At 29.1% G+C, this 13,784-nt stretch overlaps 1 protein-coding gene across 2 annotated transcripts in view; it reads left to right on the top strand.

Annotated features, from left to right (window-relative positions):
- The first annotated feature begins 1,959 nt into the window (after nucleotides 1–1,959).
- Nucleotides 1,960–13,784, top strand: part of LOC136989790 (ornithine decarboxylase-like) — a 30,513-nt gene continuing 18,688 nt past the window's right edge. Inside the window, exon 1 of one of the 2 annotated variants that reach the window (XR_010882958.1) lies at nucleotides 1,960–2,119. The gene's annotated coding sequence lies outside the window, so the exon portion shown is untranslated. The remainder of the gene's footprint in view (nucleotides 2,120–13,784) is intronic. The other variant, XM_067288064.1, reaches the window with a different exon arrangement.

The following is a 13,784-nucleotide window of genomic DNA, read 5'->3' as shown; positions in this document are numbered from 1 at the left end:
TGTTAGTGGCTACATCTAAAACGAATGTAGGTTTGCACGTTCTAATTTGGGTCCTCTAATATCGATTCTAGTTACGCTACTAACTCCACAGACTAGATTATATTTCCAGCTCCGTATGTAATCCATTTATAGACTGTAGTACCTTTATAACTTCTAAAATTTATAAACATTTTAAACAAATTTAAATTACTTTAAAGAAAAATTACAAAGTTTATAGAATTACATGACATTTTTTTGTAACGAAGATTAATTTCTATATATGTATAGGTTCATCACGTGTTAAGTTAGCCTATGGAAAAAGGACGAGGTTCAGTAGAACTTCTGATTCCTTGCGTCATTCAGATATTCTGTTCAACTCTGTACCCTTCGTAATGAACGGAATTGTAACGGATATTGCAATTCCTGACACCCACCGACCTTGATTGAATGTCTAAATAAAGTTTACCTAGGAAAATTAATTTTGTTCTTTAAAGTTAATTCCCGATAATTTTGATTTAATTATTTGGTTTGTGAATCGTTTTCATGAATTTTTTTTTAATATACTTTAATAGAAATTGTCTGTTAATTGGATTTTTTAAGTAGTTAATGAGGTTTCTTGATCCAAAAAATTTAGGTTTTTTGATTGGCTAATTGGATTTTTAAATTTAAATTTGGCTAGTTTTAATTGGGTAACAGAATTTTTAATTCAAATTTAGCTATTGTCGATTGGATGATTGAATTTTTTTTTTTAAATTTTTATTTATCCATAATGGGATTTTTTAAATCTGTATTTCATTACTTTTGATTGGATAATGAAACTTTTTAAATACGTACAAATGTTAGTTGTTTTGATATTGGGTAATAGGATTTTTAAATTAAATATTATTTTGATTGGCTAACAGAATTTTTGAATCAGATTTTAATTTTTGATCCAATCTACGAACAAATTAGCCACCAAATTCGATGAGTTTAAAATAATTATATCAACGGCGAAATAACATTAAAAATTAACATTTATACAATTATACAATCGAATAATTGTACAATTGTTTCAAATAATATCCATCACAATGTAAGAAAGAATTATAATAAAGTACAGTAATTCAATGAAATATTATCGTAATAATTATCAATTTAATAATTTATTTTCTTTTAAAATTTTATTTAAATAAATAAATTATTTAAAATTTTATAAAATATCATCTGATACGCTTAATTTGGAAAATCGCAAATCATTATTATTGGCTAAAAATATCAAAATAAATAAAATTATTTTGAAATTAATCTATTTAAGAATTTATAATCAATTTTAACAATTAATTTGAATTAATGTATTTATAGTTCAAATACGAAAGTAAATATACCCGTTTGAGTGTAAGTTTATTATTTAATATAAATATTTAAAAATTTTATTAAAATAATTAATTTTTTAAATATTTTTAAAGTTTTTCAATAATTTAATATACAGTATTATTAAAATATTATAAAAGAACATTCTTCTAAGAAGAAAAAAAATATATTTAAAATTTTTTTTTGATTATCATTAATTGGCTAAATTAAATTTTTTTAAAATATTTTATTTTTATTAAGTAATTTATTTATAAATTTTATATAATTTAAATAGATTTTATTAATATTTAATCTAAAAATTAAAGCGATTATAATTTAATATACTTTGACTTTAATAATAAAATTAATTTTGACTTTGTTTAATTAATTGGCCCAAAATAAAAATATTTTTATAATTTTTTAAGTTATATTTAAAAAATTAGAATAATTAATTTAATTATTTTATTTTATGAAATACATATATAACAATTGAAATTTTCTTAAAATGGTTCAAATTAAGTTAAGTTTTTTAAAATTTAATTTCAAATTATAACAAAAAATTAATTTAAATTAAAATATTTTGTTACAATATTTTTTATTTTTTTACGTCATGTTATTTTTTTTACAACCGTTATTTAAATCGACCAATTAGCATCGTTTATCTTTTAGCCCGAGACTTGACTTTGTACTAGACGTTATTAAAGATGGTGGACGATTAGCGATTTGTAACGTGTATATATAAGAGAAACATTGCCGTAATCCAACAGAATCGATTGGCACAAACCATAATTACGGCTTTGGTTTTAGCAAGGTGAGTTAAGTAACATTCATTTGCCGTTTTCATAAGTTTATTCGTATATAAATTACCGATTATTTAATTAGTACAGTTGAACACGTTTTCCATTTTTTAAGGTTAACAGCCTTTAAATTATCAATCTTTATTCCTATTTGTAAATGTTTTGTCAGTTTTAATTATGTCTTTTTTCATTTAACGAGTAAAACCAGTAAATTTTATTGAGATTTCGTCTATAACATGTTGAATCTTTAGTAAATTAAATGAAACAAAAAAATTTTTTGGTAGAAGTTTCTTTTTGGTAATTTGTATGTATGTAATGTAAATATCTAAAAGTAACCTCTGTACCTCTACCATAATTCAAAGATCACAAACTTCATGTTAAGGAGTCATTAACATTGATTTTAAATATTATAAAATCGATTAATGTATTACCTAGCCTAACATTAACAAAACTGTGTTAAATACTTCAAACAACCACTCAGTTCATGTAGCCAACACAATATAAGACATATTTTCAGTCAAACATTTGACAATCCTTAGCTTGTTAAAACTCATTTAACAAATTGGAATAGTGTATTTATTTTTAATTAATAATAAACAAAGAACACTGAAAGTATACAGTATACATATAAACTAATGAGCTGTTTTAAAGACTAGCAATAGTTAAATAAATTGTTAAATAAATAAATAAATTATAACTTCCATTAACATTCTCTAGAAAATGTAAATACTAGTAATAGATGGTAGTATATATGTTAAGTGAGAGATTGAACTAAATATGCTAGTAAATAGAACAGTCTTCAAGAAAAAGTCTGAAGACTGTTCTCTTTTTAATATTACCATTAATCATGCCATAAATTATATTATTAGTAATGAACTAAATATGCAGACAATATATCATAATTGGAAGTTATATAGATTACTCCCTATGGAATTTCGGGACTGAGTATATATCTGAACTCTGGACCAAGACAAGTTCAACAGTACCCTACTTTTGGACCAGAGACCACAGATAAGAAAGTTAGCAGCTTAACGATTTCTTGCCTTTCACACTGCATTCTATGCCTTAAGTTAGATTAGGTTGGGTTAGAATGCTCTGTAGAATAGAATGAAATACAACAGAATAGAATGCACTGAAAGGCAGTACAGTGCATTCTATTCTATATATGGTTTTTAAGCTGAACTACAAAAGTACAAATTCAGTTGAGATAAATTGGAACGAAAGTTTAAGTGAGATAAAAATTCAAATGGGATAAGTTTTAAAATACTTAAATATTAAGTATATTTAAAATAAATGTGTAATCATATCATTAAATTAACACATTTGTAAGACACCACATCATCTGGGTACAGTTACTCACATCTTGGCTTCTTCTATGTAGCAGTAAATAATATCTTCTGATTCTTTATACATGTTGTCCCTATTAGAAAAGTATTTCATTATCTCATCATGTTTCTTGATAATCAAGCTTTAACAACTTACACATTACAGAGGATATTGTTGCTTAATGTTCTTGATTAACTTGAGGAAGGTGTCCATCCTGTTGCCGTGCATCACGGAGTCACAGATACTCACACAGATCTAAAGTCAGATTAGCGTCTGTTATTTCTCCATGACTGAGTTGCTTTCTCAGTGGTCGTTGGTTAGATTCTACAGTTTGTGTATTGGCATCATCTTCGGAATTTACAAAATTCTCACTATGATTAACGGTTTTGTGCTCATATCCATATTCTTCTAATCCACTATATCCTTTCCAAAGATTTGTGATGATTGTAGTTCCATGTTCTACATGCTTCTGTATGAGGGCAACCAATGCCGGCTTGTCTTGGCAATTTTCAGGGCATATCTCTAATTGATAGCCTGATAACTGGGCAATTACTTGCTCAGTTGATCATGTTCAACAACCAGTGTTCATCCACCATCCTGCCACGATTGTACTTTCGGCATCCTAATTTCATTTCATCGACTTTCACTATGTGACCGGGTCCACCAGTTTTTCCTTCTGTTCCGTATTCTGCATCTAGTGCCTTCATGACAGTAATTGAACTAATCTACCATGGTGTTCAGGGAGATCTTCTCATTTTCAAGCGACAATTTGTGGATTGCTTTATCTAGTGCACCCAGCAGTACATTAGAATAATTGCTTTTCATGGTGAGATTTGGACTTGCTGAAAGAAAGTACCAGTAGTGACTTGTTGTTCCTGTCCCTGTTTCTGGCATCGCAGGTGTCCCTATCCTTTGCCTTTATCTTTCTCTTTGATGAACACTTCTAATTTCATCCACTCTTTGCCTCTATTACACTTTTTTGCTTTATGAAGGAGACCCTAATCTTGTAACCACTTGATACATGTTTCCTTATCTTTGACTACTTCTAATGCTAGCTTAAGGAAGTTCATTTTTAAAATTCACCTAGGGAAAACAGGCTGTTGAGCTAATCTTTGTTTTAAAGCTGCATTCTGCTGCATAGAAAAAAGAAAATTAAGCTGCATTCTACACAGAAGACACGATAGTTGCTAGTATTGCCATCTAGCAGTAAAGTGTGTAAACTAAATTGCAAGTAACACCACCTAGCAGTGAAAATGTGCAAACTACTCAAAAAACACTGTGAAAGGCAAGAAATTGTTAATCTGCTAACTTTCTTATCTTTGGTCTCCGGTTCAAAAGTAGGGTACCGTTGAATTCGTGTCGGTCCCCCGAGTTCAGATATATACTAAATATATAAGTCCCAAAATTCCATAAGGAGTAATCTATATAACTTCTTATAATTATTTTTTATTCCACTTCTAAATTTTGATCATTCTCAAGCAAGATCTGTTGCTGTATTAAATATAAAATAAAGATCAGTTTCAACATTGCTTGAATGTACAGTGTCTCTCGTATAATGTGGTAGTTAAATTTCAAAAAAGTTCTGTTATGCAAATCTGTGCTATACAAAACATGGAGTTAAGTTCCAAAAGTTAATAAAAGTAGATCTATACTATTCTTTTTCATTACTAAGAGAAATATGTTTAGATAGTTAGATAACCTAATAAATAGGATTTCAACAATTTGGAGGGCTTATCACATCAAGTCTGACTGAAAAATAGACCAGATTTTCTTTTACAAAAAAATTAGTCTTTAATAATCACCATCAAATTTAGGAAAGGATGTGTTCGGGTGCAAGGACCTCATCAGCTTACAAACACATAATACCAATTTAGCATACATAGAGTTATAACACTGTAGCAGAGGTTGCGGGTTCAAGCCCCCTCCCTGGGTCAGTTCTTTTATTCCAGAAGGTTCTAAATTTATTTAATAATTTATTTAAATTATAATTATTAATTTAGTTAGGCATCATCTCTTAACATCTACCTCTAGTAACAAATTACTTTATATCAATCATTTAATTAGCCAATCATTATAGCCTGATCTTTCAGGAGATTGTTGGTTGTTTCTGGGTAATGACAATTATGAATGGTTGAAAATGGAAAAACTTCCATGATGTTGTGAAGAACTGCTGTTAATGACTGAGCAAAAACAATGATTTTTGCTGTAATTACTAGAAATCTGTGTCCCTATATCAAATTCACAATATCTATCAACAGCAGAGCTATAAGTCAAACAATACAGCACATATATAGATGAATATATATGTTTTATTGTATAATAAATGTATAGAAGAAATTTTAAAATATTTAGAAAATCACATATGTAGTATAATATAATACATAATCATATAATATAATAAAATCATATAGGAATATCATGTAATCATAGAAAGTATATGTTTAAATATGAAAAATTTGGAAATTTTAAATAAAGTTGTTTGCTATGTGTTTTTTTTTATCTTCTGCAGTTCATCTAAATTACTTGCCCAATTTGGGAGCAGGCGATAATATTAACTTGACAATTACTGCTTATTCAAAAATACATTTAAAGGAAAGTGACTGCAATTTCACTCAGTTTTTTCACAGGTTAAGAAGTATCTTGTGTGCTTCTCTCCCTTGTCACTAGTGGTGCTGCCGTAAACATTGGTACCTCACACACCTTATGGAAGTTTTCCATTTTCTCTTTCTTAATCTATGGCTTCGAGTAGCCTACTTGACTGTTCAAGAAGTATTTGATGTTATATAGTTTTGGGGGTATAGGGGCTTTCTCCCACTTACATGCTGTAGTGCTCACTATTGCTCACACTGAAACACATGGCTACATGAGGAAATTGGTCAAGGCTTGCTATTGCTTGCCTTCCTGGTACATAGCATGGAGAATAGACAGTAGATTAATACATGTTAAAAACTGACCTTTGGAGGTGAATATCTCACAAAAGTTCTGTTACCTTTACCTTTTTCCTTCCTAGTTCCTTTACCTTTTTCCTTCCTAGTTCCTTTACCTTTTTTTACTTGTATAGGGGTCTACAATTTTGGGGATGTGAAACCTCTCATTCAGAGCATTACTGAAATATCAGCATTGTCTTCATTTTTTAAAATTTTTGCCATAAAAGTTTTTGTGAGACAAAATAAAATTGTTATTACTGTAATTGAAAATTTGTTCTAGTGGGTTGCATTTGTTCAATCAAGGACTAAGTGATTTTTTTTCAGAATTTGTGTTTAAATACCGAATTGTTTGAGTTGAGAACAGTTCAAGTACCAAGATACTGCTGTATTTCATTTATTATTTTAACACGTTGACTGCCACGTGACTTTTTAGGATTCTGGTCTAAAACGCCAACTTAATTTAATTATGTTAGCAGTATTATTAAAAACTCTAATCAGAGTACATAGTAATAATCAAAAAGCATACAGAATGTGTTTTTTTTTTTTTTTTTTTTTTTTTTTTTTTTTTTTTTTTTTTTTTAAGAAAAAGATATTACGAATTATCTCGTAGTTGGCTTGTGTAACAGAAAGCTCTTCACTAAAGCCAAACTACGAGTTAATTCGTGCACAGACACAATTCATCCTGTCACCTTGCTACAGCCAATCAGAGATGTGCGTCTAAATTTCTTAGTTTACAGAAGCATTCGTTGAAGCATTGATTGGAGAAGAGATTCAACCAGTTTCAAAAAAAATTAGACTGCAAGAGCTTCACTATTTACAGAGTATCCCACCTACTGAAAAAAAACAGCATCCCACAAAGCCATGTCGAATTTGTACCACGCGTTATTTCTGTCCAGAGAAGCCAGTCCTTTGCGTTGAAGATTGTTTTAAAAATTATCACAAACAATAAAAATATTGTTTTGCTTTCTATTTTGAATGAATTTTTGTATGATTATATTTTCTGTTCATTTATTAATAAATGTTCTGTTCAATTAGGCAAAACTTGATTTTTTTGTTCTTACCCCTGAGGCTATCTATTCATATTTACACTAATATACTACAAATTACATCGTAGCTGCACAAATATGGCAAGGAAACAAACTATGATATAACTCATACGTGGTGTCCTGGGCAGTAACAAAAACTACGAGTCATCTCGTAGTTGGCAGTCAACGTGTTAATGAATGATTACTTACCTATGGCTAAAAACAGTTTAATAATGCTTAAAAATGTTTAAATAAACTTTACTAAATACTAAGATTAATCTATAAAAACAATAATATATATTTACTTATTCATAAGTAAATATATATTATTGTTAACTATATTAACTAGAAACCCCATCAAGCATGACAGAATACTCTTTATGAGAAAGTAGAGATTGAAGAATTGAGAAGAGTAGATATTTCAAGAAAATTTGCTAATATTTCTACAGATTAAATAGTTTATACTATCTGCTGTAACATAGAGTTGTTTGTTTTGTTATGTACAGCAATGCAACATTTGGGCAATTCCCTAGTGGGGATGCCTTCTGAGAGATCTTTTAAGGGTAACTGGCCCCTATTTAGACATTAAAGATTTGGAGAAAAAAACCTGGAAAACTCCACATGGCCAGCCCCTCCTGGCAGGGTGTAACCCACAACCAAATTACCAGTGTTCAGGGAACAAAGCTGCTTGGCCACTGGTGGACCTGGAACATAAAGAGCAGAAAAACAAAATTTTACCTGGAGTGGGCAAAAATAATAGGAGTAATAGAGAATTCATTTTCTCACACAAAAAGATGATGGCCTTTATATTAAAAGAAATATTAAAATCTTTACAAAATTTTTTTATACATTCTGAGTAAATACTCTATTATCTTATAAAAAGTTTCCTTGATGTCTTCCTTTAGTAATAGACAGTTTAATATTGTTTTGGTTTCTTGAATGTGATAAAGCAACATAGAGTTGATCAATAAATTCGTTGCTTTATCATGCTCTATGTCCATTCAATACATAGACTTACTCTTAAGCTTTCCCCTAGGCATTTTTAACTTTAAACTTTAAATATAGTGTATTTTAAGTTACTTCATTATTAGTCAAAATATTTAAAAATGTAACTTAAAGGAAATTACCTCATTGAGCATGAACATCACATGTCGCTGACATCACTGCAACAACAGTGCGATCACCGATCTGAAATCTATAAAACATATATTCTATAGCTAATAGTTCTGCAAAATAAGTAGCCTATACTTTCCATCAGAACATAAAATGAATATAATCAAAATTTCATCTGAATTGGACAAAAATTGCAGGAGTTATAAGGAATTCGCAAACACACACAGATAGATATATTAGTAATATGTTACAGTATACTTGTGTTACAGTATACTTAACAACATAAACCACGTATTTTTTCATTATTTATATGGTCTGTAAAACAATTGACGCCAGGCCACAAGCATCCTACTGGCTATGAATTTCTGTGCTAATTATGTAGAAATTTGTGCATCTTAAAATGTTTTTAGGATCATCTTGATGACTAAGGCTTTCTGAATTTGTGAATATAAATTGAATTATATGTGATTCATTTATCAAATTTATATATATACAGTGGAACCTCGCTTAACGAGCTACTCTCATAACGAGCAAAAATAAAATGTAAAAAATGACTTGCTTAACAAGCGATGTTTCACATAACGAATGACGAGGACAGGAGAAGTCCCAGATTGTGTGCATGCTCATCAGTTCGTGTTTAGCACTCGTTCCACTATCATTTTCGTGTTGCTCGTGATCACACATTTTTCCAACCTTGATTTCACACACATTACATATAAACATCAACAGTCATAGTCTGTTATATAATAAATACGTCAAATGATATGCCAAGTTGGGCTACGTAAAGGCTATAATTTCATATTAGAAATTAATTAATTTGACTAGAGGTAGGCAGTTATGCTGCCATCTAAATTTAATGACCAATTCCAAATTAAATTTTAAAAATGTCTAAATTATAAGTTAATTATTTATAATTATTAAATTTAATATGAGACAGCAGCATAACTGTCTACCTCTAGTCAAATTAATTAATTTCTAATATTTAATTATAGCCTTTGCATAGCCCAAGAATTTGGCATATCGTTTGGCATCTTTATCAGACATATTATGTTTTTTTTTTTTTTTTTCTGCAAATCGAATTTGCACTCCAGATTAGTTCATTCTGTGCTAAAAGAAAAGATGAAGATTATTGACGCTCCTTAACAGTGTATATTGTATAATTTTCTTTGAATAAACTTTATACATAATATCTGAGTATTTTTTCGGCATGGAATGCATTATCGTATTTTACATAAATTTCTATGGGAAAAATTGTTTCACTTAATGAGTGTTTCGCATTACGAGTAAGGTTCTGGAACGAATTATGCTTGTTAAGCGAGGTTCCACTGTATATGTTAGGCTCAAAGACTGATCGTTTTAAAACAGCCACGAAGCAAAATTCGCATCATGGCATTTGTAAAAACAGCCAAAATGCATTGTGGCTAACTCAAAACAACCACAAAGTGAAATTTGTGTCATGGCTTTCACGATATTTGACTATGAAGAGTTGTGGTGATTAAGAAAAGCCATTAATTTTTTAACAAGTTAAATTACCTTTCTGATAAAAGAATTGAAAATATTCTGTTTTGTATATTTAATTAAAATATGTTTTCAGATGTTTGATTTAGCCATATTGCTTTAATAATCTTTATTCTAAAATTATTGACTTAAGTTTTTACATACTTAACTAATAAAAGTAAAACAAAATATATAAATTGATTTTTGTATGTATGGTTTTTTTGGATTTTCAAATGTTTTATTTTCAAGAATGTAATTTTAATATTTCTAATCCTAATTAAATAATGATTATTATAAATTGTAGTTCTGTTTCTAACAAAAAAAAAAAAAAAAAAAAAAGGAAAAGAAAAATGTTTCCCATCTCTGTTGTATAGGAAGGGTTCAGAAAATAAACTTCTATCAAATCAAATATTTCAACTTCTATTGTAAGCAGAAACGGGAAGTCAATAACCAATAGAAAACAAAGACAGTTGTGATGTCTACAGATCAATTCTATTGATTAATACAGCAGACAAAACAAAACGAAATGTTGATCACTTATAAGGAACACGAACATGCTGCTATATTAGAAAGTTCTTCAATATCCATCAATATTTAACTTACAAAAAGTTACACAAAAGGTTGAAATCATAAATCATTATTTGTGATAAAGTAAAAGATGATATATAACTGGTGAATGCATTGTGCTAGACTAACAGCCACCTGTACTTATGATAGCAAAGACTAGAGTATATAAAATATTGAATGCTATATTATTCCAAGAAAATTTATTTATTGCTAATGTTTACAACCATTTAAATGATCCTCATCAGGAAACTACAAGTTTTAAGAGAATGCAGATGGGGGCACAATAATAGAATATCGATTTTTGAATTTATAATTGTTAATGTTAAAAATTTAAATAGTATAATTAAAATTTTAATTTTTCTAACATAAAACAGGTATGAATAAACAAAAAATAATCTAGTAAAAGAAAAATTGGGTTGTCATAATATAGTATTCAGCTCAGATTAGATTTCAAAATGTGACTTCCAGGCCTTAGATATATACTCTTAATCATTGAATTGATAGAGCTAGATCTGGCAGATTTATAGACTTCTAAATGCTCCAGTCTCTTTTTAATTTTGAGATGTTTTGCATAGGATGAATTAACTTTGCTCTTTGCCAAACAATGTGCATCACAAGGCCAGGACATAAACTCCTGGTATTCCGGGCCTGTCTTTAAGGTCTTTGTCATTCCTTAACAGTTTGTACAGCTTGTTTCTCAAATCTTGGTTCAGTTGTAAAAATGCACATTGACAGGGACTAGTCTATTTACTGATAGGGACAGCTTGTTGTTGAATCTTTGACAAGATGTGCATTACCAAAATGGGACTCTTGAATTTGTCATTAAGGTCAAAATTACCTGCTTCTAATTTTTTGAACTATCTCCTGCATTTCTGTCAGAAACTGTCTTCACCAAAAACGTTCACCAAATTTCTACATTCTTCCATAGCCCTTTCTACTTGTTGCAATTCATACAGAATGCAATGCTGTAAATGAACTTTATCAATACACACATTTATGCAAACGAATCTCATGTAGTACTGAGATGATGAAAATCATTGTTTCAGTAAATTTAGAAGAGCAAATGTGTAAAAATAAAATGGTAAAAAAGAGACAGCCATATATGTTTCAAATGAACACATTCATACATGTTAAAACCTGATATGCCAAACAGACAATCCAATCCAAGATTAAAGAAGAGAAGGGCTATCTGTTTTAAAGCACTGGACTTTACCCTGTTATGAAGAGGAAGGAAGAAGAAAAAAGTTAGAGATAAGAGGGAAGAGGAATAGAGAAAGATAGGAACGTGTGAAAAAGCAACCATAGGTTCCATGGAACCCCACAGCGTTGGCATTGCATTTATTAGAACATTTTCATAAGGAATACAGAAATAATCAAAACATTTTTACAATATTTACAATAGTGATAGTTTGTGACAGAATTGTTGAGTCAAAACAGATGATTAAATATATAACGTTTGAGTATGCGGTTAATAATTAGCTATTTGGAATACAATAATAAGTAGATATCATTACGTTATTTTGCAAGTTTCCGCGTTACACATATCTTAGTGGAAAACATTACAATAAGTATTTAGCAACCTCTCTTTTATCAATGACAATAACACCGATAATAAAAAGTTGGTTACATCATTCTTTTGTAACTCAGAATACAATAAACAAAATTTTTTTTATTTAAATGTTACAAAATAAGACAATAAAATAACAATAATCCTTGTCATTTTAACGTAGGGATTCAAATTACAGATTAACATAAAAATGTTTGCCTGTTACAATTATTAATCACAGGGCGTAGCCTCCATGTGTGATTCGTTGACAATCTTTTATAGAAGTTTTTTTTTTCCCCTGTAATCATGGAAGATGGAAGATAATTCCAATAGGAGACAATTGTTTTTATTCATTAAAATTTCTCAATGATTAAATGCTGTTTGTCTGATTTTTGAAATTTGCATATAGGAGCAAATTGATCTGGTTGTATGCTTTGTGTAACTTCTCATGATGATGGCCAAAAATGCTAGAATATATTTAATAAAATGAAATAACTTTTTTTTGAGACTATGAATATAATATGTTGCAAAAGATAATTTTCTTTTTTATGAATTTATGAAATTTTTATACATTTATCCTAATTATTTTTTAGTTTTATGTAAAATATATTTTAAAAATGTACCTTTGCACTAATTTTAACTAATTATTGTGTGTTGAAATTAGTGGAAAGTTTTAGATGAGCAGGGTTATATACCAGGTGATCCAAGTTCTTTGACCTAGCTACCGCTTGCACTGTTATGTCATGCTGCCATGTAAAGTATTTGTAAGTACAGTATGTATAACATGCATACATAAATTTAACTGTAAGAAAACAATCAAAAACAAACCTTTTTTGATTTGACTTCAAAGTTAAATAAATGAGTTTTCTCTTGTATATAATTCATTCATATTTATATTTTATGAAAAATATATTATGAGATATATACAGTTGAACTAGTCTATTCTCAAACATGTTTATCTCAAACCTCTATCTTGAAATTTATTTTTCCCTCTTGCATTTTCAGCCTAAATTCAATTTCCATATTTATCTCAAATATTTCTCCCAAAACCTCTATCTCAAACTATGGACTAAAGTGTCAATTGCAAATTCAAAGCTTAGTGACTACATTTTGATAGCATGAATTGCTGTTGAGAAACATTCTTTGCATTACATAGTTGCAATTAATGCTGCTTCTCTCCGATTGGCTACGAGTTTGGCTTTCGTCTTGTTGTTTGAAGACAGTTGGGCATTAGAAACTGTTGAAAAAACTATTTCTGTTAAGGTATGTGAAAATGTTTTATTTATATCTATAGCAAGTACAGCACATACCTCTATTTGTATTAATTAATAAAATACTGTTCCTCCAACCAGACCTATTACTGTTTACTGTGTATTAACCTTTATATCGCAAACCCATCTCCAATTTTTTCCTCTCATTCCAATGAGATTTGAGATAGACAGGTTTAACTGTATTTATATATAACTTATCTCTGTATTTCAGGTTCAAAGATCAAAACTGGAGAGCAATCATTTTGAACTTTGAATGGTTTGAGTGTAACTCCTTTCCAGTTCTGAATTTCCAAAATGATTTAAATTTTCTGGAATACTTTTTAGAAATTCAAATAAGCTACTGTTCTCGTAATTAAATGTTGAAAAAATAATTTTACGATGTATCTTATTAACTTTCAACTAAAAAC

The sequence above is a fragment of the Centruroides vittatus genome, unplaced genomic scaffold (genome assembly GCF_030686945.1).
Source record: "Centruroides vittatus isolate TY-2023 unplaced genomic scaffold, ASM3068694v2 scaffold_769, whole genome shotgun sequence".
NCBI lineage: Eukaryota > Metazoa > Arthropoda > Arachnida > Scorpiones > Buthidae > Centruroides > Centruroides vittatus.
Note: the sequence above shows the minus strand (reverse complement) of the source record. Positions and strands in the feature narration are given on the sequence as shown.